This window comes from Mustela lutreola, chromosome 3 (assembly GCF_030435805.1).
Source record: "Mustela lutreola isolate mMusLut2 chromosome 3, mMusLut2.pri, whole genome shotgun sequence".
NCBI classification, from domain to species: domain Eukaryota; kingdom Metazoa; phylum Chordata; class Mammalia; order Carnivora; family Mustelidae; genus Mustela; species Mustela lutreola.
In genome coordinates, this window is record NC_081292.1 from 41,843,154 (window position 1) to 41,850,104 (window position 6,951).

Consider the following 6,951-nt stretch of genomic DNA (forward strand, 5'->3'; position numbering starts at 1 on the left):
TTAATCAGCACTCCTCATTTTATAAACCTTGAAGCCCATCAGCCCCATTCTTACCCAAATCTCATGCTAAACTTGGGTATAGTGGGGTTTCATGGGGATCCAAACACTTTTAATAAGGCTTTGAGGCATCTCAGCACAGCACCACCAACTAAGGCTGCCCTGACTCACACGGCCAAAGGTCCAAGCCTACTTTAGTCTTGTTCCTTTTTTCAAATTGAATTGGAAGGATGCAATAAATTATATATTCTTTAGCTGAAATCTCAAATACATCTATGATGTTTCCCAGAGCCTCGGTGATTACCACTATAGATTATGTACTTAAAATGCTTCCCTGTATTATTTATTTCAAATAGGCAACAGCTTTCTTTTTTTAAATTCCTAGACTCTCGATTAATGGTCACTTTATGGTTGCTTTTGTTAATACTATGTGCACTTTATTATTATTTTTTTAAGTTTATTTATTTTTTGCAGTAATCTCTACACCCAATGTGAGACTCAAACTTGGGACCCAGAGATCAAGAGTCACAAGCTCTTCCAACGGAGCCAGCCCAGTCACGTCCGTGACTCCAGTCACGGAGTCAACCAGTTCACCCTTGTTGAACTTTGACAACCAGTAGTACTTACTCATGCTTAGAGCTTGGGAAAGAGGTTGGGTGAGGGTATCCATCAATTACACTGACGTTAGAGGGAAGAATAACATTTCCAAAATAGAACTGCTCCCAGTAATAGGACATCCCTTTCTGGTTCGAGTCTGTATCCCTGCTTTAGAATCTAATTTGAATCGGCATCCGTTTCTGCAAACAATATTTTTACTCATTCTGAAAGGCATCCCCCCAAAACCATTGGCACTTCCTCTATGGTGTGGCCCATCGAGTTGATGAGAGAGAGAGCAGAAGGGAGATCTTTCTCTTTATAAACATAAATAACAATAATAAAGTAGCTTGCTTTATTAAACTGACACTATACATATCTCATGTGATTCTCACAACAACCAAATCAGGTAAAAATATTTTAACCCCCACTTTACTAACTGATGAAACCAGAGGTTAAGAATAACTTGGTGACAACAGCAGCGGAGGCACCGGCAGAGCAGGGCTTTATACCTAGGGAGTCCGACTCCAGAGACCATGCAGCCACTATGCTGTACTTAACATGAACCACGTTTAGACTCTAGAAATCTTACTAATAAACGAAAACAGGGCAGACTGTCACAAAGCAAAACCTATCTCCCAGTGAGAGGTGGGTTGCAACACATACACATGACCAATAATAAGCCACAAAAGCAGGCTGCAGTAAGCTGATTTAATAGTTGTAGTAATAGCACACCTTAAATTTTATCAAGTAGCCTGCATTTTATACCGCAGTTTGCTTACAAGATAACCATGAATTATGAGGTATCCTTGAGACCCGTGAAGGATATAAGATTCTACAACATACCGTAAATAACATGGCAGTCAAAAAATAAACATTACATCTGTCATTAAAGATTATGATGTTCATATTTGGTAAAGAATTTTGCACATTTTATTCCAGCTCCTTCTTTTCACAAGAGGCCAAAGAAATAAGTGACTTGCCCAAACCAGGTGCCCTGGCTAATTAGCAGCAGGGCTGTTCTCAGAGCTCTGGTCTCCTGGCTCCTAGTCCAATGCTCTTTCCCTGTTGTGTCCATGACTACGCAGAAAGTGTGCTCCCTCTGAGAGTGTGACAGCCTTCCTACATGGGACTTAGAGATGCCCGGGTGGCTGGTTTTAGTGAAAATGACCTCTCGTTAAGGTTTAGGTAGGGAAAAGACATCTTGGCTGGGAGCTCTTCCTCATGCAATGTACAGGACAGAAAGAGTACGTGAGCGCCCCCCTCCAATGCTAACCCATTTCTTCTTGCTATCCTGGAGTCTGACTCCAGAGCTACTGCCTGACGCACTGAGAACTCAGAAGAGTTGGTATGGAGGCAGCAGGTGGGGTGTGGAATTTGGATGAGTCATTCTTAAAACTGTCCAAAGAAATTTTAATGGAGGTATGCTTTTGATACTGGTAAATCTGTCTGTGGGATATGCGGATACACAGGACACGAACTCTGCTGTTAAGGAGCTTGAACTGTGATGACAGAGGCAGAGCTCCAACAGCTCAGCGGACTGCTGTGGTGTGGACCTATTAAGAGCATGGCTTTGACCCAGAGCAAACATAAGAAAAATGATATGGAAATAGACTAGGCAGGAGTGTTTTTCTTTCTCTTTCTATTTATTTGTTTGTTTGTTTGTTTGTTTATTTTTAAGATTTTATTATTTATTTGAGAGAGAATAAAAGCGAGAGAGATCACAGAGGGAGAGGAAGAAGCAGACTCCACTGAGCAGGGAGCCTGACTTGAGGCTCTATCTCAGCACCCGGGGATTATGGCCTGAGCTAAATGTAGACCAACCGGGCCACCCAGGCACCCCTCCTTTTTCTTTTTAAAGATTTAATTTTTAAAAAGATTTTATTTACTTGACAGACAGAGATCATTTGTAGGCAGAGACGCAGGCAGAGAGAGAAGAGGAAGCAGTCTCCCTGCTGAGCAAAGAGCCTGATGCGGGGCTCGATCCCAGGACCCTGGGATCATTACCTGATCTGAAGGCAGAGGCTTTAACCCACGGAGCCACGCAGGTGCCCCTAAAGAATTTATTTTTAATCTCTGCCCCCAACGTGGGGCTTGAACTTATGACCCCAAGATCAAAAGTTGCATGCTCCACCCATGGAGCCAGCCAGGTGCCCCAGGAATGCTTTACTTTCTTTCCTTTTTAAATTTTTAAAAATTTATTTATTTATTTATTTATTTATTGGGAGGGAGAGAGAGAGAGAGAGCGAGCAGAAGGAGGGTCAGAGGGAGAGAATCTCCAGCAAACTCCCTGGGGAGCCTGACTTGGAGCTCAGTGTCATGACCCTGGGATCATGACTTGAATTGAAATCAATAGTTGGACGCCTAGCTGAATGAGCCATCCAGATGTTCCCCCAGGAGCTTTTAGAATTTAACTTAAGAGCATTTAGAATGCTTTTCTAAACCCCTGGGTCACCAATATGGCTAGCCCATTTTCTATGCTTTGTTATCTCTTCCAACTTGTTGTACCTACTCCATCAGCTCCCCACCTTCCTTATTGGACACATAGGTTTCGGCTACATTCTTCACCCTGAAGTGTCATCTTTATTGACCGAGAGTTGGCTAGCAAAATTTCGTCCATGGTGCGGTCAGTGGCTCTGTTATTCTTTGGCATAAAGCCCTTCTTTACCTTTGCTATTCTCAAAATGATAGCAGCAACTACCACATAGAAGAAAAAGCAGATTATATACATCAAATTGGGGTACCTGGGTGACTCGATTGGTTGAGCATCCGATTCTTGGTCTTAGCTCAGGTTTTGATCTCAGGGTCATGACTTCAAGCTGCACCCAACATGGAGCCTACAAGAAGGAAGGAAGGAAGGAAAGAAGGAAGGGAGGGAAGGAAGGAAGGAGGAAAGAAAGGAAGGAAGGAAGAAAAAGAAAGAAAGAGGCAAGCAAGTTGAATACAGCACTATATTAAATAGATTATACACTGTAACCAAGTGGAACTTATCCCAGGAATTCAGGGTTGGCTCAACACTTAAAAAAATTAGTGTAATGTATCATTATTAATAGAGTTAAGGACTAGAACCACATGATCATCTCAATTAACATGGAAAAAGCATTTGGCAGAATCCCAGACTGTTTATGATGAAAACAAAATAAACCAGATACAGAAGGAATTTTCTCAACCCAATAAAGAGTATCTGTTCAAAACCCCCCAGCCCACCTCATACTTAGTAATGAAAGACTAAAAACTAAACAGGGATGTCTCATCTTGCTATTTCTATTCAACACTATACTGGAAGTTCTAGCCCAAGAAATTAGACAAGAAAACACAAGGCACCTAGATGGGAAAAGAATAACTAAAACTATTCACAGATGATACGATATTATACTTGGAAAATCCTAAGGAAGCCATCAAAAATTTTGGAAAAATTAGCAGCAAGGTTGAAGGATACAAGATTAGCATACAAAAGTCAATCATATTTCTCTGCATTAGTAATGAACAAAATGAAATTTAAAACAATTGAATTTGGGGCATCTGGGTGGCTTAGTTGGTTAAGCTTCTGACTCTTGGTTTTAGCTCAGGTCATGATCTTGGGGTCATGAGATTGAACCCCACATCAGGCTCCACACTTAGTGGAGAGTCTGCTTGGGATTCTTTCCTTCTCTCTCTCCCTCTGCCCCTTGTGTGCGCTCTCTCTCAATCTAAAAGTAAATAAATAAAATCTTTAAAAAGCCAATTGGATTTACAATCATATCACAAAGAATAATTAGGAATTAACAGAAGAAGTGCAAGATTAGTACACTGAAAACTTAACACATTGTTGGAATAAATTAAAGAAGACTTAATGGAAAGACATTTCATATTCATGGATTGGAAGATTCATATTGTTTAAATGGTAATACTCCTCAGGTTGATTTATGGACTCAATCCCTATCAAAGTTCCTGTGGCCGTTTTTTGCAGAAACCGACAGGCTGATTCTATAATTAATCTGGAAGGCCAAGGAACCATAACAGTTAAAACAATCTTGAAGAAGAAGAAAATAGTTTGAATACTTTCATTTCCTGAATTCAGAACCTGCTACAAAGCTATAATAATCAAGACAATGTGGTACTGGTATATGGATAGATGGATAGAATTGAGAATTTTAAAAAATCCTTTAGTTTATGATGATGAATTTATCTTTTACAAGAGTATCAAGATCATTCAATAGGGAAAGAATGGTCTTTTCAGAAATCGTGCTGGGACAGTGGGATAGCCATCTGCAAAAGAATGAAGTTAGACCTCTTCCATACACTACAGAAAAATTAACTCAAAATGGATCATAGACCTAACTGTAGGAAATGTGGTATGTTTATACTTTGGAATGTTACTCAGCTATAAAAAGGAATGGAGTACTGGTACATGCCACAACCTAGGTAAAATATGAAAACATTATGTTAAATGAAAGTAGCCAGTCAAAAAAGGCCACATATTATATGATTCAGTTTATATGAAATGTCCAGAATAGGCAAATCCGTAGAGACACAAGGTAGATTAGTGGCTGGGAAAGAGAGGGGAATAGGTAATTTTTGTTAATGAACATGGCATTTCAAAAAAAAAAAAAAAAAAAAAAAAAACCAACCCAAACCAAAAAATATATAGTTTCTTTTGAGGGTGATGAAATTTAGATAGTAGTGTTGGTTTTATAACTCTGTGATATACTAAAACCCACTGAACTGTACACTGTGAAAGGATGAAATTTATGGTGTGTGAATTATATGTCAATTAAGCTGTTATATTTTTTAAAAACCCCATCATACAGCTTTAAAATTATGCATTTATGTGTATTTCTCCTCCTACTAGAATTAGACTATGAACTTTCTTCATCTTTACATATTGTAGGTACTCAGTGAACACAATAAATACCTGTTGAACCAATAATTCATTTCTTGACATCCTTAAAAGAAGTTTAAGACCTTGACAGGCAACTGGAATGAAAGATTATTGGTGGCTGAGCAGAGACATGGACAAGGAAAAACACCAGGTTTGAGTGACCTACAATTCTCACCTGGCTAGGAGACACAGAAGAGGAAGCAGTCCAGATGGGAGGTAAGAGTGGTACTACCTACTAAAAGTGTGTGCCATTTTTAATTATCATTAAATATTTTGGTTAATTGATGGTGTCTTGCTAACTGAAAGTATTATCAGACAAAGATGCTGATTCAACCTCTCTCCACTATGCCTTTTCTTCTTTTCTTTCCTTTTTTTACTATTTTTAATAACAAGGTTTATAGAAATAAGTTGTTTAAAACCAAAGACCGATTCTTAGGTCTCATTTAGTTGTTCTCTATGTCTTTTAGTACCCCATTATTTTACTCAAAAGCTAGAAGGGAGGGTGCTTCAATTGGAACAAAACAGGAGGAAAACAATTCCATCTTTCACTGCTCCAACCAGCTCTGTCCACTCTGAAAACCCTGCTTTGAAAGCCTAAGGTGATCATCATGCTTCATTCACACAACCACTCTGCTCTACTTCCACACAATTCAAAAGCCAAAAAACCCACTGTTTGCACCTACCTGCCCAACTTCCTTCCTTCCTTCATTCAGCAAATATTAATCAAGCATTTACTTTTTGCTAGGTACGGATATAGCAATGAATGTTTTTAATATGTGTCATAGCAACCAGTGATGGGTTGAAGCATTTCCATTGGACTGTTAGCAGCAACTTTCTAGAAAGCTGTTACACCAGGTTCTAGTGAATGTGAGAATACTATCTTACACTTGAATAGAACTATACGATATTCAAGGACCTTGCATACAATATTCCATTTGATACTCAAATCTATTAAAAAGAACAAAGGGCAGGGCAAATATTATCTTCATGTCACAGATGAGAAAAATGAGATTTGGGTAGGTTAGATGATTCCTTCAAGTTCACACAGATTGTAAGCAGCAAGGCTGGCTTGGGAACTCAACTCTTCCTTCTGACTGATTGCTTTTTCTATTACTTCTTACTGAGACAGGAAGGGTTGACTTTTTTTTTTTTTTAAGATTTTATTTATTTATTTGACAGACAGAGATCACAAGTAGGCAGAGAGGCAGGCAGAGAGAGAGGAGGAAGCAGGCTCTCCGCCGAGCAGAGAGCCCAATGCTGGGCTCAATCCCAGAACACTAGGATCATGACCTGAGCCGAAGACTGAGGCTTTAACCCGCTGAGCCACACAGGCACCCTGGAAGGGATGACTTCTTAAGAGGCAGCTCCCTCACTCTGTGTGTAAATAAGTAATCTCTACACCCAGTGTATAGCTCACCTAGCGCTCACAACCCCAAGATCAGGAATGGCATGCTATTCCGACTGAGCCGGCCAGATGTCCCTCTTTTAAAAAGTGTTTA